Raw genomic sequence first — 22,742 nt, 5'->3', positions numbered from 1 at the left:
GGCTACTATGAAAAACGCATATAGGTTTGAGTTTAAAAAAAAATAAAAAGTGTTTCCAAAATGTAGGTCTTAGTAATACCCAGACTGTATTTAGTGCATGTTTGTTTTTTATAACCGTCGTTTAAATCCACACACTGAACAACTCAGCTGGTAACTCCCTTGCAGTAACACTCAAAAATAATAAATCCGTGTTATTAGGAAGCTTCAAGTGATTACATAGTTCGGCTCCTGAGCACCCTTTACATTTGCAAATTGATCAGCTGTGCACATTTACATTTATTTCAAGCTATGCCATTGTGCTGGCTATGCCCTCTGTGCTGTGTGATAGTGATGACTATGCCATCGGTGCTGTGTGATAGTGATGACTATGCCCTCTGTGCTGTGTGATAGTGATGACTATGCCATCGGTGCTGTGTGATAGTGATGACTATGCCATCGGTGCTGTGTGATAGTGATGACTATGCCATCTGTGCTGTGTGATAGTGATGACTATGCCATCGGTGCTGGCTTTAGGGTGGTGTGTCCTGTGCCACTGCACCCGCCTCTAAGCTTGAGGGGGACCCTTAGCATGACAGGCTGAGGCTGAGATAGGAGCTGCCTGAAGAGATTTGAGCGCCCAGCATTTTTTTTTTTTTTTTTTAAACAAAGGTGTTTGATAACTCTAGTGATTAATGAACCTGATGGAGAAATCTGTGATTTGTCTACTCAAATCGTAATAAAAAAGCAAAGCATAACATGTAACATGCAGCTTGCAGATTTGTATTTCACGTAGTAAGCTCAGTAGGTTATTGCTTTAATTATAGAGAAACGTTTGTCACTTGAAGCTCATAAATTACAATTCTTGTAATACCACACATTGCGCTATGAGCTGGCATCAAAGCTTTGCATGCAAATTGCAAGCATAGGCTTAGATACTTACTGTTTTTTCTCAAACTTTCATTGTTCTAAGATTGTTAAAAAGGGTTCCTTTGGGTAGTAATACAATTTTATTAGTATATCATCCCCAATTGTTACTTTTCAAATCCTGAGTTTATGGGACAGACTTAATAACATTTTGCACCTGGTTTGCATCACAAAAGTGTTTTGGGGGTTTTACTTTCCAGTGCAAATCCTGAATTATGAGGGGAAGTAGCCCTAAAGTAACACAAAGTAGCACTATGCACTACTTTACTCCTTGTAGGCATACAGTGAGTGGGGTATCGATGTGCCCTTGCACCCACCTATAGATTTTGATGCTAATCGGCTTACATTGGTTGAAAGTGATATGCATGAAAAAACTACTGCTCCTTGAGGCACATGTATAGTTGGAGAAAATATTTATTTTCTCCAAATCTTTCCAACCTTTCCAACTTTGCACCAAACAACACAAAATCAAAGTGGTAAAATGTTTAGCTTTGTAAAAGCATATAATTTTGTGCCAAAAGTATTAAAAATACTCTTAATATCACGCTCACACATCCTTGCACTATAGTGCAAGGATGTGTGCATTGACGCAAGGCAGCCTAAGGTTCGCCTGCGCTAGAGGAGAGATTAACAGCACCAAATCTACTAAGATGTGGTGCTGTTGACCTCTCCTCTAGCGCTGGCATATTCTAGTAGATTTGATGTGGTTGTGCTCTCCCCTTTTCAAGCAATGCAGCAAAGCAGCTTTGGTTATTGTACTGTATGAAAACGTATTAAATCTGACCCTTTGTTTTTCCAGACTAAGCACTCTTAACATGTAATGCCTACCAGTATGGGTGGCGTGACTCTTACCCTTTGTAGTTGTCAGTGTCTTAAGTAACATTTCCTATCTATTGATTTGCACACTGTCTGACTCGTAGGCTCTGTATAGTATGTTTGTGATGTAAAGCAATCTGACTTTCTACAATGGTATGAGTAGCACTATAAAATATATAAATTTGAGTGGGGGCACCATTGGAGGATGGTAGTGAGGGAATCAGTGAAGAAGGACGTCATCTCATTAGGGGGAAGGGGCACCAACAAAGATTGTCGCACCAAGCGCCACCAGTGTTAAAGGCAGCCCCGAGGCCATTGATGGTTTATTAGGATAGGTTTCCTTGTTTTGTAAAGCGCTTTCAGGTATTTCACAATGCAAGACATCCTTTTACTACCAGTAATTTTTCTGCATACACTTTGATTTCATGTCTCTACATTAGAAATTCATAGTTTCTTTTAAAAAACTCTAATGTGAACCTTTAGGTCACTGACTCATGATGCTGACATTGCCAGAGATCATGCCAAACATCCTATGGTCGAGAAGGCTATGGCTAAATAGTGTAGCTGTTTGATCAAATTCAAAATGGACATCTGATTTCCCACATTATTTGCATAATGTATAAATGTACCTATTTCAGTAAAGTAGAATTATTTGGTCCCACAGCTTCCCCTACTACTATTTAATTGCATACAATGTTTGTGCTAGATTTTCTTTCTACATACAGAGCCATGGTGATAGCTCTTAAGGACAGTCCAGTTGGCATGTGCATGAATGTCTCACTAATAACGTCTGTGATTGATGTTTGCATTTCCTGTTATTTTTTTTAGGTGATATTGTGCTATAATACAGTACTAATAAGAATGTCCTGGGGATCATTTTGTCTTATCAAGTGCCATCTTCAGTATTGCCTTCTGGTTTTGTTGAAACTGATGAAATTTGGAAAAGGGACTATTATGTTCCAGCAATGTGTTAATAGTTCCTCCTTCCTTGTACTGTGGCAGAAGCTATCCCACGTTTTCTTTGTGCAAGTAAAAAGCTTTTTAGAACCCCTTTTCATCAGAAATTATGGATTTTACCATCTCTACGTCTGTCCTCATTAACTGTGCATGTGATTTGTGTGTAATTTGTATTTGTGATCTTCTGCATTTTGGGACTAGGCTCTATACATTGCCATATTACACCCTTGACTATAGCATTTCAAGACAATAAACATTGACTTCTTAGAAGAGCACTGCACTTTTCCTGCTGTTTAGGCCTAAGCCTACAGACAGTCCAGCTGTGTGATTGCTAACAAAATTTTGGGTACATTATGAAAGCTGACCTAGGAATGCATTCCATCCATTGCTTACCATTGACTTTGCGGTTTGTAGCTCGCATTTGCTTGCTTTATTTGTTCAGGTTGTTCGGCATGTTATGTCCCTCCCGTGGAGCATAGCCTGTTTGCCATCTCTGACTCTTTGTATTCTTCCACGGGTGCTCACCTTCTGTAAACGTGCCTTTAAATTATGTTCTTATCTTGTCAAATATGCTGTGCTTTCAAAGACATAAGTCAAATGTCAGGCTCTGTCGTCCGAGGGAGCTTGGTGTTTACTTTTCTTTCTCTGACTTCAAAGTGAGAGGATTTAGGTGATAATCTCGGGGTGTGAAAGGAAAGTATTTTTTTCTAGGACACATCTTCTTGTATATTGCACAATGGGGTGACCCCTTGAAAAACACTGATAACAAATATTTAAACAACTCGTAATGTAAAAATATCCATCAAAATCTCCTCAAGTATATAAATGTAATAGAGTATGTGGTTCACAGGTAGTTCAGTGGTGACATATATAAAAAGATCTTTTTGTTAAGGATATGGACTATATATTTTAGTTGTTTTACATGAGAGGTTTGTCCTTTTCCTTTTGTTGACATTTTACACTTTTTGCTCTTTGGGGTGCATAATACACTTTTAGATAACGAATTTCTCCCTTATGGGTTATGCATGCACACTTTGGGTGCACGTATATGTTATTTGACAATTGAGCATATTGGCCATTACTCATGTGTGTTATCTATGATTTTTTAGCCCTGAAGAAGTCGTTTAGGGATGTTATTCACTCCCAAAGACGAAACACTTGTTGGCTTGAACATCTTGTAACCAGAATGTGGCTTGAATTTGGACATATGAACAATTTGGATCAAAGATTGCTCAACAATTAAACACTTTTCATTAAATACCGTGGACTAATTGCTTTAATAAGCATAACCGAAAGTTGGTTATAATCCGTTAATCTGAATAATTATGGACTACTATTGCTACAGTTTTCTTCCCGCTTTTCTCGTTGTTCTATATTCATAACATTGTTTTGGGTCACTCTATTACATTTATATACTTGAGGAGATTTTGATGGATATTTTTACATTACGAGTTGTTTAAATATTTGTTATCAGTGTTTTTCAAGGGGTCACCCCATTGTGCAATATATTATTAGTGTGAGGTTTAGGACCTCTGAGGGTTGGGTGTTTCCCTTGTGGGGTTTCCCCAATATTTATACTGACAGACTAGTACTTTGAGCGCCATTTCCTCATACTACACCCCGTTTTCAGTATTGTTCACATCTTCTTGTATATCATATGATTCAAATAAAAATTCAGTCCCAATGCAGTCCTCAAAATCTTCTTTATTCCTTCATGTATAAATCACTCCAGACAAAGCCAACATGTGTTTCATCTGGGGTGTGTCACCCCACGACTTCCTCAGGGCTTATGTAGGCTCTCTGATATTCCTCATTACATATTGGTTCATTCATAAAGTCTGTGTCACAATTAACATTCTATTATATTTTGCGGTTCTTAAAGGAAGTCGTTTTTGTGATGAATAAACGTCCAGCAGGTTCCAAAGTGTCCTCTCTGTTCATTCGTATTTCCATATATGAAACCGGATTCCGATCTGAAGTGTGGTTTTAGCCTGTATTTGGAAAATGTTTTGCCGCCTGGGGCCGCGAGTACGCTATGGCTCTCAAGTTTGAACAGAGAGGACACTGATTTTTCAGTATGACTAAGAGTGGCCTGTAGAAGAATACTTCCCTCCTACACATTACCCTAGGCACAACAAGGGAATCTGTCTTGTAGTTATCAACTTCTGAACGAGGAAGAAATGAGAAAGTAACATCCCTTTATTTTTTATGATCCTGAATGTGCTCTGAATTTTTTTTTAATTTGAGTTAAGAAGAATACCTTGGGCCTTTCTAAGGGCTCATTGATGACCAAGCAGTTAACATGCACGAGAGAGATAACTGACAACTGTACTGCATCCTACAACTTCACCTGTACTGGCTTTCACAAGAGTAAGGAAGTCAGAGCACCATTTCTTATGTAGCAGGACTAAACCAAGACCTGCATTGTTGACCAAACCTGTGGACTGAGTAGCAGAGGATCTGAGAATACAGGTCCACTGCTAAGAATATTCCTAAATCTCTTACCGTGGGCATACCCTAGAATTCCCAAGTCCCACACCCTGGTATTCCCAACTCTCATACTGTCAGCAGTGAGATCTGGAAGTTAAAGAGGATTATCAGAAACGAGGTTATACATTTTTGAGGGGGTAACCACTACAAATGTAATAAACAGAATCTGGTTAGCTCAAAACACAGATCTGTGATCAACTTTTGATATCTATAGCCCACTCGGCAATCCGACCCCAAAGACGTATGTATGAAAGTTAAATATTGCCAATCATTTTAAAGTTAAGAAAACAGCACAATAAAATGTTTAAATCAAGTTAGAAACATGGAGAAACAAGTAATCAGCCAGCAACACCTAAGTGAATACAATTGTACAGGAGTAACCGGAGATGTGATCTTTTTTTTTTTTAAAGGTTTATAGCAAAAGTGCCTTGGAAAAATAAAGTGCCATTATAAAATAACAGCGCATGAGTCCCTTGGACCTCAATGTGATTTCAGGTCTGCTGTAAATTGAATGAAGGTCACATGCACTCTGAAGATTGTACCAATTAAAGTTTTTACCTGCTCACTTAGTGTTTTTTCCTTAGTCAGTGTGTTTAAGCCATTAGAGTTTTCTCGAATTTGGATAGGTTATCATAGAGCTTTTGCAGAAACCATTCGTTTTGGCACCAAAAGCCACAAGCAGGACAAAGGTGAATTTCGTATCTGCTATGGTTACTTAGCTGCTCGTATAAATGGGGCTTCGCCTCAGTTCAAAAGTTTACCTTTGATTTTAATCACTCTATTGGTTCTCAAAACCCTCCGGCAGGGCAAGAGATGAAGCTGTAAATGGACAGACCTCTACCAGGGGGGATACCTTTTTTTATTTTTTTGATGACCTACTATATGAACGGCAAAAAGCTTGGAGAATTGCGAACCTGCTTTTTATGCTTGCTTTGGGTGAAGCTTCCAGTGGTGACCTTCAGCACCCTGCCCCAATCCTCCGCAGGTAGAAAAAATGACTAAGTCCCACTTTTCTCCAGTTGCAGAATAAGTTCCTGCAGGTCACTTCTATAGCACTTAGATCCTCAGGGCAGGCCTCTAGGCACCATGTCTATATCAAACCAGGGACTCTGCAAGGTTCAGTCCTCAGTGGTCAAATGTACCTTTTCTGCATGGTCACCCCAGTTTTTTCGCCTTTTTCTTGGCCCTATTTTTAATGGCGACACTGCTAAACAATGCTGTGGTGAACATGCTCTGACCCTAAAACATTGGTTATAAAATTGGTTTCACTCAGTTGGTCTATTTAATTTCTCTTTATGTCTGCTGTAAATAGTAACAAAAATGCACATATTCTCCAATCACTGCTTAGCACATAGGGTAAACCAGTGCTTAATTTGTGCTTGTTGTTTCCGGTGCTGAGCGGCGGCACTTATTTTTGAGGGTCGGCGCTTATTTGTCTGCCTCAAGCATTTACTGCAAAAGACACACACAGGAAACACGGAGGAAGAGAAAAACTGAAAGGCGTCAGAAAGGGGAAAAGCAGGAAGCTGCAAGAGTGAGGTGAAGGGGCAGGAGTGGCTTTAAATGGATTGAAGAGGCCCGGGGTGGCTTTAGGATTAAGCTGCCTCATTATCCCGTGCTCATACTTTTAATTGCAGCAGCCGCGTGTTTAAGAGGAGGGCTTTGAGCACCAGCACCTTTTTATTTACAAATTAAGCACTGGGGTAAACTTGACACCCCAACAACCACTTCCTCAGAACATTGCTGGACATGAGATCACTCCACCTGATGAAGAAGGCCTTGCTCTAACAAGGCTCCTGGCTCCTGTTGGCAGAAGAGGACTCCCTCAAGGGCTCCTGAATCTTGCTGGCATGACAATACTGCAACTGCTATCCAAGGGTTGAGTGGTTGGGCTCCTGTTTATATTCTACGGTGATACGGAAAGAAGAAGAACTCCTGAATCCAAAAGGCCCAGATGATCAGAGAGTACTGAACCCTGTAGGAGACCTGGCTGGAGAGAGACCAGGTCCCCAGAATGCTGCCTCAGGAGCTAGGGGATGCAAGTTTTATGAGCAGGAACTTTCCCAGGAGCTGGAGACTAGGGGCCTAATTTAGACTTTTCCCTGACGGAGGCGTGTCCCTGGGGATGAAAGAGACCATTACCTCTGTCATCCCAATGGTACATCATACGTTTATTTATGAAAAGCAAAAAAAACGAACAATCCTCACACCATGGTAATTTTCTCCTAGGTTGTTGTGGTTATCATCGTTTTTTTTCTGTCCTTTCCACAGGTTTTTATAAATGGTGAAGGCCAGGAACAAGGGCATTACACCGTCCATCCTAAATATGGTGGCATGGTGTAATGACCTTCCTCATACAGCACCTACTCCTTCGGAGGATGCTTTCTTTGCTGGCTCCATCAACGGACTACTTATGGTACATTCTTCTCTAAACGACACAGATGGATTGAGTGGAAAGTGTACTGTGTTGCATTTGTGACAGAGTACCCTATCTTCCAAACTCTAAATAAGGCCCTAAGTCTTGAGGTAAAATCTTTGTTTGGGATGATGTGTTTGGTATCTAACTTTCACTCCATTGTGGTTGGCATGAAACTGCTTCTAGTTCCTTGTCAACCATGAACTGTTATTTTTTAATGGCACTGTAATTTCATATCTGCAAACCATTTAACTTACTTTAATGATCTTTGTGTTTTTTTTTGCTCATTATATATTTTTCTATTTTTCGAACTTGGTTTGGGAGTTTTATTGTGTTACGTTCTTTACCTTAAAATTGTTAGTACTGCTTGAACTTAAAACACACTCCGCTGGGCTTTTCCTGCTGCTTGTGCCTTAGGGGCATGAGCAGAGATTCTCTCAAAACTCAGTTTTGACCTAGCTAGAGTGGATTACGTGAATACGGGAACTCCACTCCCAAATGAATAATCCCATTTGCAATAACAGAGCGTGGTCCTGTGGAGATTAAGGTTTGTTAACTACACCCAGGAAGGTGTATTGAGCTGTGGAGGTCAAACAAGTGGCAAAAATGGTTGTAAGTCAGTTTTTTGCTGAGGGTGCGGAAAGTACATTCTTTAATGTTATATTCCCTCTGAAATTATTAATCTGATTTCCCTATCAAATTAGATTTTGAAAATTGTATGGAAATAATGGATTCATTTTGCTAGAATTTTCTCAGGCAGAAACACCGATTAATGATTTTATTTATACCGATGTCTGGTAAAAAAAAATGGCACTCAGGTTTATGACAGTAGGAGAGTAAATGATATAAAACAATTGTTACATGATCATTTTTCTTTGCAGTCTTAGAATACAGAAACAGTTGTGATGTAGGTATTTTTGTATTAAAAAACCTGAAATAGTACTAAATATTTACTTGTTATGCAATAAAAGAGATTTTGTGAAGAATATTAAACATCAGCATTATTGTGTGATAATATCTTAGTGTATATTATTGCCATACTTTATTTTGCCATGAAAACCAATTTAAGTTCCTGTATGTAAAACAATCCCAATGTGATAGAGACTTCTAGTTGCAGATTCCTTACCTTAGAATTTTCCCCCAGGCGTCAGACTGGATCCGGAGATTTTTCTTCGCGCAATACCCCTGCGCGTTGGTAGGTGGCGTCGGTCGACTCCGCAGGCGTCGTGGTCGCCGTGATGACGTCGGAAGTAGTACATAGACGCCGCCCTCGCACAGTGACGTCAGTTCTTTTCTTTCCGTGCCACGAGCTGTTCCGAGAAAGAGCTACCCTCAGCTATTTTTTGGCCGAATTCGACTGTTTTGTCGAACTTTTTTGGTGCGACACTTGGTGCGTCGAAGATGTCCCCAGAGACCGGGTTCAAGCCGTGCGACGACTGCCACCGCATGATGTCGGTGACGGACCCTCATCGCGTTTGCCTGTGGTGCCTCGAGCGCGACCATGACCCGAAGTCGTGCTCTGAGTGTCGGGCAATGCATCCGAAGGCTTTGAGGGAGCGGTCCCTAAATCTGATGGCGGCCCTGCACTCGACTCCACATAGATCCCGATCTCCCTCGAGAGGAAGGTCTCGAGATCGGTCGCGGAGCCATCACCACTCATGTTCTTCGAAATCTTCAGGTCAAGGTAAGAAGAAGAAGTCGTCGAAGAAGTCCCATGGCTCTCCGACTTCACCCCGTCGCTCGGACAACGCGACACGAGCATCCACGCACTAGGCCTCCATCCTTGGAGCCTACGTCTGGGTCGACTCAGCGCTTCCCTGAGTTTCCCGGAGCCTGAGCGACCCCCACCCAACTCAGAGTTCTAGGAGGCCATGCGCCTCATCTTTGGGCATGCCGACCCCGATACAGCTCCTTCAGGCCCAAGGGGCATGGGTAAGGGGCCTTTGGGTTCCGTGCCAGCAGCTTCGGCCCTGGCCACTGAGGTCGCCTCCGGATCCGTGTGCGGATCCGCACCAACGCCGTCCGCACAATCGAGACCTTTCCTGGCGCCGGGTCGTTTATCAACGCTCCCGACGTCGGTCGTGCCCACTATCGACGTCGACCCGATTCTCATTCCCGACGACTCGGAGTAGGAGCAGCGTCCGCCGAAGCCGCCATCTGCTTTGGTGGGCCCTATTTGCCCGAGGTCGGATTCTGACCCATTTTTCTATGGGTACGAATACGGGGAGGAATTGGAGGAGTCCCTGGACCCTTATGAATACCAGGACGACCCTACTATGGACTGGGCACAGGACTTGGGCGAAGCCAGTGGTCTGGGTACTTCCCCTGACGCTGGCATGCTGTCTCCTCCTACGTGGCTATGGCGGAGGGAGCTACCTATAGTATGATGGTTAGTAGGGCGGCTGAGGTTCTTTGCCTTGAGCTACCTACTGTCGAAGTCAGGTCTAATCTCCTGACGGAGGTGCTTCAGCCTGGGGCTTCTACGTCTGAACCCCTTCTACCATTTAATGAGGCCCTCCATGATGTCCTTTTGGGTACAGCCTGTGCTATCATCTCCCAAGCAGTCAAAGATGGGAGAGACGTGGCAAAGTTCACGATCCGTTGTGGGCTGGATATGACCGCCTCTCTGGGCCAAACCCAATACAGGGGCTCCTGTGAACAGGACTATTGCTCGTCGCCATCGGCCTGTGCCGAATGACCCAAAGTTCCTGTCCCAACATCCTACGCCTGAGAGTCTTGTCATCCAGGCTTCCTCTTCTTCTGGCGCATTCCCTTCCGCACCCCCGGATAGGGAATCCAAAAGGCTGGAACAATTTGGTTAAAAGTTGTTTTCTTCCTCCATCCTCGTGCTGCGGTCCCTGAACAATGCATGCCTTTTGGGCCCTTATTCCCACTCACTGTGGGATATGGTTGCGCAAGTCCTGCCGCAGATACCGGAGGAAGCACCCGTCTCTTCGGAGACAAAGCGGACTCGGCCTTGGAGAGGTTCAAGGATTCCTGGGCTACGGCTCGGTCCCTTTTCCTTTCTTCTGCCACCCCCCCCCCCCCCCACAGTCCGCTTTTCGTCCCTTTCGTGGCCACGGAAGGGGCGCCCTGTCGTGTCCCCAACCCAGCCACCGGGCAATGCACGCTGGACAGCCTATGCGTGGCCGGGGGCGCGGAATCCCACGTGGCCGTGGGACAGGGAACCAGAGGTCTGTCCAATCCACCTCCGCCCCCGCAGCAGTCTCCAAACCTTCCTAGTCCGTCCCCTCACTCCCACCCAGTTGGTGGCAGAATCCGCTATCACTTGCCCCACTGGGAGTATATAACCACGGACGGGTGGGTTTTCCAAATAATTTGGAAGGGCTATTTCCTCCCTTTCGAATCTGCACCACCACACATGCCACCATTCTTCCATCACTTTTCGGAGGATCATTTGGTGCTTCTCCGCCAGGAAGCCGCAGCTCTCTTGGCCAGGGAGCTATAGAAAGGGTCCCTGTGCCAGAAGTAGGTCGTGGTTGTTATTCCCACTACTTTCTGATACCAAAGAAGGACAAAGGCTTGCGCCCTGTCCTAGATCTCCGGGACCTGAACTACTTCCTCAAGAAGGAGAAGTTCAAAATGCTCACCCTGGCTCAGGTTCTGTCTGCCTTGGACCCAGGAGACTGGATGGTAGCGTTGGACTTGCAGGACGCTTATTTCCACATCCTCATCCTGCCTGCCCACAGACGTTACCTACGATTCGTGGTAGGTCACGAGCACTTTCAATTTACTGTGCTCCCTTTTGGCCTTACCAGTGCCCCTCGGTTTTCACGAAAGTGATGGTGATGGTTGCAGCTCATCTGCGCAGGTTAGGGGTCTCAGTCTTCCCCTACCTAGACGACTGGCTGTGGAAGGCGACTTCGCCCTGGACAGTGGTCTCCAACCTCCAGACTACGGCAGACCTCCTGCACCAGCTGGGGTTCACTATCAACGTGCCAAAGTCACACCTGACTCCCTCTCAGACGCTCCCTTTCATCGGAGCTGTTCTGGACACAGTGCTGTTTCGGGCTTATCCTCCCCAAAAGCGAGTCCAAGACATTCAGGCTATGATTCCGATCTTTCAGCCTTGGTCTTGGGTTTCGAGGAGACAGACTCTGAGGCTGCTGGGCCTCTTGGCCTCCTGCATCCTACTAGTAACACATGCCAGGTGGCATATGCGGGCTCTGCAGTGGGACTTGAAGTTCCAGTGGGCGCAGCATCAGGGGAATCTCTCCGACATGGTCCATATCTCAGAGGGGATTGCGAAAGACCTGCAGTGGTGGCTTTCGAATCCCAATTGGGTCACTGGCAGATCCCTCTCCTTTCCCCACCCAGATCTCTCTATAGTGACAGATGCGTCGCTTCTTGGTTGGGGTGGCCACATGGGAGAGGCGGAGATCAGAGACCTCTGGTCTCCGGCGGAGTCGGGACTCCACATAAATTTGCTGGAGCTCCGAGCGATCAGACTTGCGTTCAAAGCGTTCCTTCCCTCTCTTAAAGGGAAAGTAGTGCAGGTGTTCAGGAACAACACTACCGTCATGTGGTACTCCAATAAACAAGGCGGGGTAGGGTCCTGGACCCTTTGTCAGGAGGCACTACGCCTCAGGACATGGCTGGAACATCAGGGCATTACCCTGATGGTTCAACATCTGGCGGGTTCTCTCAACGCCAGAGCAGACGAACTCAGCCGCCGACGCACTGTCGATCACGAATGGCGTCTCCACCCGGAGGTGGCGCAAGGGCTCTTTCTCAAGTGGGGAGAGCCTTAGTTAGATCTGTTCGTCTCTGCAGAGAATGCGCAATGTCAGCTATTTTGCTTGTTGGAGTTTCCAAGGTGGCACTTGCTCGGAGATGCTTTTCATCTCGAGTGGAACTCCGGCCTCCTTTACGCCTTTCCGCCTATCCCTCTTCTGCCCAGAGTTCTCAAGAAAATCAAGTCCGACCGGGCCCAAGTTATCTTGGTGGCTCCGGACTGGACTCAAAGAGTGTGGTATCCAGAGCTATTGAGCATGTCCATCGATCCTCTACTCAGACTGCCTCTTCGGGCGGATCTTCTGTCACAGCAGCAGGGGACGGTCCTCCACCTGAACCTGTCCAACCTCTGCCTTCATGCGCGGAGATTGAGCGGCAACAGTTGACGGCATTTGCCCTTCCGCCCGAAGTCTGCAATGTTATCTTGGCAGCCAGGCGTCCATCGACTAAAACTGTATACGCCTGTCGTTGGAATAAATTTGTGGCATGGTGCACCAACAAATCTGTTGACCCCCTTTCTGCCCCTCTTTCAGAGGTTCTTCTATTCATTCTTTCTTTAGCCCAGCAGGGCTCTGCATTGGGCACTCTTAAGGGGTATATGTCTGCCATTTCCGTCTTTCTTAGGCTTCCTAATCAGCCCTCACTCCTTAAATCTCCTCTTGTGAGTAGGTTCTTGAAGGGGCTCACCCACTTATTTCCTCCTGCTCCCTTCATCATGCCTCAGTGGGATCTTAATCTTGTACTCACTTACTTGAGCCAATGCATAATTGTCCTTTACAGCTCCTCACATTCAAAACTGTCTTTCTCATCGCCATCACATCTGCTCGCAGGCTGAGTGAGCTTCAGGCCCTTTCTTCAAAGCCTCCATACTTGCCTGTGCACCCTGACAAAGTGGTGTTACGCCCTAGGGCTTCCTGCCTTCCTAAGGTGGTTACACCATTTCATGTAGGCCAGTCCATCACTTTGCCTACCTTCTACGCACCCCCACATCCTTCCCATGAGGAGGAGAGACTCCATCCTCTGGACCCAAAAAGAGCGTTGGCGTTCTGTCTCAATCATACTAAAGACTTCCGAGTGGGCGATGAACTCTTTGTTGGCTATGTGGGTGCGAAGAAAGGGAAGGCGGTGCAGAAGCGTACCCTCTCTCGATGGGTGCTTCTTTGCATCAAAATGTGCTACTCTTTGGCAAAAAAGCAACCTCCTGACGGCTTGCAGGCTCATTCTACCAGGGCCACTGCGGCATCCACGGCGTTAGCATGCGGAGTTCCTGTCCTGGATATCTGTCAGGCAGCAAAGTGGGCGTCCCTGCTCACGTTTGCTAAGCATTACTGCCTGGATAGTCAGGTCCGTTGGGATGGCTACTTTGGTCGTTCGGTCCCGCAGGACCTTCTAGTATGATCTTAGTTCGCAGCCCACCACCGAGGAAGGCATAGCTTGGGTATCTATTCTAAGGTATATAATCTGCAACTAGAAGTCTCTATCATATGTACAAGTTACTTACCTTTGGTAACAAAATATCTGGTAGAGACATATTCTAGTTGCAGATTCCTTACCGCCCACCCATCCTCCCTGCTTGCGAACTGATTTCTAGGGACAGGTATTCCCCTCTTTTAGGTCCTTAGCTCTGGCGCACGAAACTCAGTGTTCTTAGCGGCTCTGCGCTCTGGTGTGGAAAGTCGTTAAAAGAAACTGACGTCACTGCGGGAGGGCGGCGTCTATGTACTACTCCCGACGTCATCACGACGACCACGATGCCACCTACCGATGCGCAAGGGTATTGCTCGAAGAATAATCTCCGGATCCAGTCTGACGCCTGGGGGAAAATTCTAAGGTAAGGAATCTGCAGCTAGAATATGTCTCTACTAGATATTTTGTTACCAAAAGTAAGTAACTTGTACTTTAATTCTTCACGGGCACCTTTGATGAATTAGGATTTTGATGGGCTAGTGATTGCCTGTTTCGAGGGTGGTCTGTCTTGCATTATACAGTTATGTGAAGCAGTCTTAGGTCTATACGTTTTGAGCCTCTTATTTGGTGCTTGGGCATGATCTTAAGATGGGAGTTCTGTAGGTGGCCGGAAGATCATGTGAAGGTTGACCTGACCCATTTAGAATTTTGTTGCCGGCTGTGAGAGGAGAACCTCTTCCTAAACCCTGACCTTGGTTGCCACCTCTCACAGACCAAATGGAGTGCACTGTGTATCTACTTTTCTGGTTTTCACTGTCAAGCAGTACCTACCAGGGCCACCACTGGCATAAATGCTGCAGATGATGGGGGAAAAAGTGAAAATTCATGGATGAAGCTCATCACTTTGCAGGCAGGTTGAGAGTCCCCTAGTAGAACTGTTAACCCTTCACATGCATTATTCTATTGTTTAAATGGAAGATTAGATTACTGAAAATTGGTTAGTAATTTACTGTAAATGGAGACAGCAAATGAAATGAAAGATGCAGGACTACAGGTATCATAAAACTATGGTTCCTTGTGGTAGGCAGCTGTACTGAAAGCAAACACCTGTGTGAATTTCTTTTCTGTTTCTTTCAGTGCTGCCAAAAACCTGCCTTATGATGGCGCTGCAGTGTGGGACAATGTCAGTTGAGTGGTGTGCCTTCCTTAGGTTTCCATCATATTCTGTAGTATTCATTAGAATGCCTCTGTTTATGTGCAGGAACCTGGAATGCAGTTCAAATGAATGCATCTCTCAGTTTTAGAATTAATTTGGAGCTAAAACAAATTGTTGGGAGGGATGGTTGATAAATCTCTGCCATGGATAATTGCTCTGCCTCCTTTTCAGTCCATATTTATTTTATTTTTTTGCCCACTGTAAAAAATTGGGTTATTCCTTGAGAGGGTGGCTAAGCAGCAAAGACAGTCCTTGTCCGGGTGAACCACAAAAGTCACTAAATAAACCTGTGCTTACCCCTGTGGTAGCTTGGCACATAGACAGTCAGTCTTAACCTAGAGGCAGAGTGCAAATATTTATGCAGCACACAAGCAGTAATAAGGTGAAAACACAACACAATAAAAATCCCACACCAATTTAGAAAACTAGAGTAAAGTGTAATAAATAATTTGACACCAAAACAATAACAATCCAATCAGAACCAGAGGTTTCAAAGATTTAGATCATTATTGCGCCTAAAATCACAAAAATTAACTTGCTGTCATCTGGTTGTGCTAGTCCAGAGGAAAGCCCTGCTAAATAATTTACATTCTAAAGACCAGTCCAAAGATTTCCATTGGCAGTGGAGGTGGTTGCGAGGAGCAGGGAAATCTTTGCAGATGGTCATCGCTGCAGTGCGCAGAGCAGGCCCAGCATCACAGATGGTCATGGCTGTAGAGCGAAGATCTAGCTGGTTGTTGCTGGAGCTTTGTGTTGGAGGTCACAGTGGACTGTTGTTGTTGTAGGGCAAAGTGCAGATCTTGCATTGCCATTTCTCGCTAGCAGTCACTGTAGCATGAACAGTCTGGTTCACCTGAGCTTCATGTTGGTGCACGCTGAGGGTGGGAAGATCCCAGCACGAACTGGGCCATTTATGGTCACGAAAGCTAAAAAGTCAGGATTTTCTTTCTTGCTTTCAGAGGAGTGCACTCTGATGCGAGCCAAGGATGCAGGACTTGGGGAGGCACCTCTTTGGGTGCAGGGCTCAGGCAGGTCCAAATGCAGCAGGTCAGCTGGGTAGTTGCAGGGGGACATTTGGAGCTTATTGTGTACTGTAGTTCAGAACAGGAGGTCAGCCAACTGACCCTTGGAGTCACTCTAGTAGTGCTTGGTTCAAGGGATTGGTCATCTCTCCTTCAAGCACAAAGGCAGTACTCAAGCAGCATGGCAGTCCTCCGAAGAACAAGGAATACTTTAAGCAGTAGGGCAGCCCTTTTGTAACAGCAGGGAAGTCATCCACAGATCGAAGGGTCTACTGAAGAGACACTCTGGAAATCTAGTATTTATCTATCCGACACCAGCCTTTTAAGTAGGAAAATGTATAAAGCACCCACATATCTGGTTCTGTAATTTTACTTCAGTCCCCTATCCAGGCTCCAAGTGGCCTAGGGTGACAATGGACTAGTATCAAGTTCTTTGTGGGTGTGCTGGAGTCAGCCCTCTGAAAAAGAAATGAGGGCATGGAACAGCTCTGCACCACCCATATACTGCCAGCGCTTAGTCTCCTTTTGTCTCTCTGTCTGGGAGGATTACACACAGGCCAACTGCCACATACACCAAGTCATGTGGCCCAGTACACAGGCTGCATACACCATATAAATTAGGACAAGAAAATGCCAACTTTCTAAAGGTCGCGTTTTCAGAATTGTGATTCAAAATCCAACTTTACTATTAAAGAGTATTTTAAATTACAATTCATTTGAGTGTAAACATGACATTGCTACCTGCTTCTAATCAAACGTTATCACTTCTTAAATATAATAAGGTAAGCCAATGTTATCCAATGGGGGAGATACACCTTACAGTACTGAAAAATGGATTTAGGAGTTTTTCACTACCAGGACATGTGCAACTTAAAAATACATGCCCTACTTTTTAAATATAGTCAATCAATCAAACATTTATAGAGCGTGGCTAATCACCCGGCAGGATCTCTAGGCACTGGAGCTTTATGCTGCTGCCTGGAGAAATGATCATTCAAACATCCAGATCTTTAATTCTCTTCTGAATAGCTGGAGTGACTGTGCAGTCCTGAGGTTCAGGAGAAGGTTGTTCCAAGGCTTGGCTGCCAGGTGTGAGAAAAATCTTCCTCCGCTGTTTGCTTGACAAATCCGTGGGGCCCCTGTGAGGGAGAAGGAAGCTGATCGAAGATGTCTGGTCGGTTGGTGGAAGGTCAGGTGCTTGTTGATGTACAGTGTACCCTACCCTCTGGGCTGTTTAGGGCATACTCTAGGTGTGACATATGTATTAAAAAGGAAGATCTGGGCCTGGCAAAAGGTTTATTTTGCCAGGTCAAAATGGCAAACTGCTTTTTAGGTTTCTGTGGCAGGCCTTAGTCATGTTTAACAGTGCTGTTTTAATGGGTGGCACAATGAGTGGTGCAGGCCCAAAAGTAGCATTTAATTTACAGGCCCTGGGTACAGGTGGTACCATATATTAGTGTTTTACAAGTAAATTTAATATGCTAATTGTGTGTTAGCCAGTTGTACCATGTTTAAAGGAACGAGCACTTTAGCACTGGTTAGTAGTAGTAAAGTGTGCAGAGTCTTAAAGCCAACAAAACAAATTTCACCAAACAGGATGGAGGGGAAAGCAAAAAGTTTGGGCGAAGACCACACCAAGGCTGTGAGGTCTAAAACCCACTATCCCACGTCAGACAGGAAACAGTCATATACAAATCATGTGTGGACTGGGATGAGACAGTGAGTAATTACCAGTGGTTGCATTTGTTTTAAGTATTCTGTGCATCTTTTTGCCTTCCTCAGTGAGATCCCTTAAGGGTATCTGGTATGCCCAGGCAAGAGCTATATGCTAACTGTGCCACAGGACTCAGCAAATCCTCACTGATGAGTTCTAACTAGGGTGAAATTGGTCTGGGGATGGAATGTTTTATTGTTCAGAAGAGACCTGGCCTAGCGGCTGAGGCTTGATTCTTTCTGTTGGGGCAAAGACCAAGGATAGTTTGCATATGACTGCTTCCTATTTAAGGTGGCTTGGTGGGCACAAAACACAATGTACTGAGATGCATCCCTAGTAATTACCAATAGATGAGCTTATTTAAAGCATTCCACCCATATTGGGCCATCTAGCGTGGACAGAACATGCATAACGTAGCGTACTGTGGTAGCACTTAGGTATCATACGATTTTGTTGTCATGTTCTGTGCAATACTATGAAGAGAGTGTTCTAATGTGTAGCTCTCATTTATGGCCAGTATAACATATTTTGGTTTTGATGTGTTGGTTCTGAGAGTTCTCATTAGCTTCACTGAGTTGGGCCGACGTCTATGGATTTAGTTACTGCTTTGGGTGTACATAATATGTTATGCTCGTGATGATCCCTCCAACAGAGAATATTATTGATACACAGATACTATCACAGTCATTTTAGTAAAGAATAGAACTTTAATAAATACTATGCACATAAATTGTATGTCACGTGCCATTTCAAATAGGGAAAGGACACGATGGAGGCAATGTGGTGTACCTCAGTAGCTTTATCATCAGCTGCAGAGTCTTTGTAAACTTTCTTCCTGAGGCAAGTTTGCGGTGTACTAGGTCACACCATGCTGTAACAGGGGTGGGGTGCGTGATGGGCCCTGGAGTCTTTTACCTCTTTGGACAGAGGGTTTCTTGGGATCCTTGAAGGCTGAGGTGATGAGTGAGCGGAGGAGAAATAATCAGTGTCCTGGTTAGTTCTCGGTGGCTTGGGACATTGTCAGCAAGGCATTTGCCAGTTATCTGGCAGCTGTGTGCTATGCTGTATACATGTAAAGCATTCTATCTAATGTGTTCTGTTGCATGGTTAGTGTGTGTTTTCGTGATTAATTCTGTTGTAAGTACTGTAATTCTGAGGTGTATTGAATATCTTATAGTGTTCAATATACATGTGTTCTTTTGCGTTCTGTTAAACGTTTTCTACTAGATTGTAGATAGCACAGCGAAAGCCTTGTATGCAGTGTTAATACTTGACCTTTGTTTGCAAAGATGGCCGGAGGATGCTTATCATTTTAACACTCTTTTTAGCTAAATTGGAAGTTTTTTAGGCTGATATATATTTTTTTTATCCGAGAAAGATAACTGAAAATTACACACACAAGGTGTGGAATTGTAGTTTTCCAAGTCAACCAGTTTCTAAGTTAAGAGGCCAGTGGTGCTGCGGAAGTGCCCTATGTTATGTAAAAGGAAGGTTGAATGCTTCTCTGTTTCTAGGGGTGTGTTGGTACGTCTGCTCACCCAGAAGCGATCAATAGTAAGTCCGCTTCTCAGTGCATTGTGGGAATTGTACCCGTGTCAGACTGGGAAATCTCTTTACACACTACTCTGCTGCTTTTTGACTAGGTTTGTTCAAATAACACTCACATTTTTGTCAGTGATGCGAAAGAACCGAGGTACTGTGAGAAAACATTTGAATATGGACACATAATTCATTCAAGCAAGGAAACAGATCTAGCACCATGTTTCTTTGTTTATAGCTTAGTATGGAGTGGGTGGATGACTTGCCACTAATACCTCCTTCTAGACATGGTGTAAATACAGCTTTTGCATGCATTCCTTTGCCTTAACGGCCAATACCAGATGCTAGGTTGGGAAGGAATGGAGACAGGGCTCCCCTTGGAAATTCAGTAGGGCTCTTGTTAGGGAGGGGCTGCTAATTACATTTTCTTCCTGAGTACTGCCAATTTGCCAAATGGGAAATGTGAAGAGTGGGACTACAGTTTATGTCGCTTGAACAAGGAAGTTTCTGCTCCCTCACTGGAGGAAGCAGAGTTCCTTGACCTTTGTGGGTCTGCTTACTGCTACTGGAAGCCTGAATGACAGACATATGCAGGAATTTACAATTAATTGTGCCTATGTTATGGATGCTCCAGATTAGACATAACCCCCCAGTATTACCTGCCCTGAGAGCATTACTTTACACAAATCCACTAATGTGTGCATAAGATGTGTGCGAGTAGGAGTCCTGCAGAGGGGAGGTGAAAGGAGATGCAACTGTTAAGGTAGGTGGGTTGTGTATTTTAGTTATATTTATACATGGGTGATGGTGGTGTGTGTGCACAGTGGTGTGTTGGTGGCCTACATTGATGGCACAACAAATGCAAATATTATTTCTTTCTACAAGTTTACATGCTGTCTCAAAAAGCCTCCACAATATTCCTAAAAACCCTGCATGAAAACTGACTTTGGCTTAAAACTTTTAACTCCCAACTCTTGTTTTTTTTTTTTAAATCACTCTCTTCTTCCTCTACATCCTTTGTATGCCCCCACTCTCTCAGCACAGCCTAACTTAAATAACACGCATGTTTCCCTTAATCCTCATTATAGTATCCCTGCAAATGACCCAGACTTTATTTTAAAGATCACAACTCCTCCTCTGTACCTCCTCTATTAATACGGCCAACTAATGCGTTTACCTCCCAAATCCCCACCTCCCACTAAAAGTCATACCTATGTAGGTCGAGCGAGCAATCGATTTGAGCTGCTGTAAGAACTTTGGGCTTTTAACCACGCTCACCTCACGCCCATCACTTTAATCCGTTTGTGGGCTTGCCTTTCAAAAATCTTTTGTTATTATTGTTAAATGCTTTACGTTTGTCCCTCCTTGAGGACTGCCCCTGTTACCTGGATAATTGCACGATTGCTGATACATTTGATTGCGAGTGAACTTCTTTTATTTTTATTTTTGTCTCTCATTTGCGCTCATGGTGGCCATGGCGCTTTGAATCGGCTTGCTTATGTCAACTGTTTTACTTTTCATTTTCAATTTAAGTGGCAAGAAAATCCATTTAGGAATTTACAATGCTAATAGCTCTAACTCGACCAAATGCGAGACCCATTGCATTAGATATGCTTGTTTTTACTCAAGTAATCTACCACATAGAAAATGGAGTAAAGGCACAGAATGGTTCCTGTAGAGCACAAGACTAATACCAATAACCAATAATAACTACTAAAAAAAAAACACTAACCCTGGGATCTAATGCAGTGTGATGACCAGCATATAAGCACAACAATGCCCCATCAGTAAGTGCTATATAATGCAATTATAATATGATACATAAACCACACTAACAGAGTCAGTTGTAGTTCATACAGGCTACTTAATTATTCTCTATCACTGCTTCACACTCTTACACTCACATAAGACAAAACTGCTAAGGGTCCTATCCATCACCCAGTACTATAGCATTATTCAGCAATGAACCACCCATCATCAACTGAAGGCACAGTATAAATGAAGAGAATTACTACATATTGCCGGCTAACAAAGGACTCTTCTTTAGTCCAACACTGCACGTTCTGACTATCAACCTACTACGGCCACTCCTTGGCACCTCGGAGTGGCAATCAGATTTAGGATGATAACCACAAAGTAATTCTCAGCAGATCTCTCCACCACTTCTCCCTTAACCTATGCCTGCTCAGCACCATAAACTTTAAACAGAATATCTCAGAATGAACTACAGACAATAACTTGCTACGTGGACTATAAACATAAGAAATACCGAAAAGTGACCTGCAGAGTGGCTGAAAGCTGACAGCTTCCTGAAAAACTGTGCTCCTCTTACACTTCTTCATCCGTCACACTGCTAAGTGCTGTGTTACATAACACAGTAACTGCACCTAGGTGGTCCTCACACACAACATGGAATATTTTCCTGCACTGGATGTAAACAAAAACAATACATTTTCAACCAAACACCTTGTACCTGCTATTCACGTAGGTAAGTGCGTCAGTTCCCCACAGAGTAAGTGATATAAATGTTGCAATGCAATTCAGTATTCTGTGACTACCCTTTGTTTCTATCGCAGTCTGTATATGATAGTTCCCAGATTATGCTTTTAGTTGGTGCTGTAGCCAAATGCCTTAAGATACCTATCCTGTTCCTGTTAGTTAAGATGAGGCTGATTCGAGATTCTGCCCAAATCTCAATATCTGTTTTGGGTGATGTATAAAAAAAAAATGGTTTCGATGGTCTCCTGTGATTAACCATACTAATGACCAGTACTAACTGTCTGACTTTCTTAAACAAAGCTTGTTTAATAGGGTATTCTAATGTAAACGTTTATTTCTCTCTCTTGTTTTACAAGCCAGGGTAAAACTTTCTTAGTCATGTGTTTATCATTTAATTTGTTCGTCAATAACTTTTATTGAACATTTTTGCAGGAACATATTGTGCATTCATATGGCAGATATTAAAGTCATGTTAAGATATTGGAAACATGCATGCATACTGGCATGCGCTACACCCATGCTCAGCTTCATTTTAAAAGATGTACTTCGTTATAGGATCTCCTAAAATGTAATAATTGTCTGTGACAGTGTAATGGGGCCATTTAGCTATCAAGAACCATCTGCCCCCAAAGGCCATTGACAAGGAAAATCCTGTGCCTATTTACAGAGAACTACCATCAACATCCTGACTCCCATGATGACTGGAATCTGGGTTAATTTATTTGTTGATGTGTGAGTGAGGAGAGGCTAACAAAATCCATATACCAGGATAAGCAACCAGTGTCAGACATAGTTTTAGAAAAACACACATGGTGTAACAAGGTCGTTGCCACTACTCTGTTGAGTTATCCTGTCTTTCAAAGCTGCAAATAATAGATGTCTCTAGAATGTCTCCCAGATTATGCATTCTTTTTTTGCCTTTAAGGGGAATTCTCTTTTGTGAAAATGGCACTCACATAATAATCTTTCATTTTGGCTAATGGCCAATATAGTACCAACCTACCTATG

The 22,742-nt window shown here is 43.9% G+C and overlaps 1 protein-coding gene across 1 annotated transcript in view; it reads left to right on the top strand.

Annotated features, from left to right (window-relative positions):
* The window catches only part of ASCC3 (activating signal cointegrator 1 complex subunit 3), a 1,806,704-nt gene that overhangs the window by 1,531,054 nt on the left and 252,908 nt on the right, over positions 1–22,742 (top strand). The gene's annotated exons all lie outside the window — the stretch shown is intronic.

This window comes from Pleurodeles waltl, chromosome 5, assembly GCF_031143425.1.
Source record: "Pleurodeles waltl isolate 20211129_DDA chromosome 5, aPleWal1.hap1.20221129, whole genome shotgun sequence".
In the NCBI taxonomy this organism is placed as follows: Eukaryota; Metazoa; Chordata; class Amphibia; order Caudata; family Salamandridae; genus Pleurodeles; species Pleurodeles waltl.
Note: the sequence above shows the minus strand (reverse complement) of the source record. Positions and strands in the feature narration are given on the sequence as shown.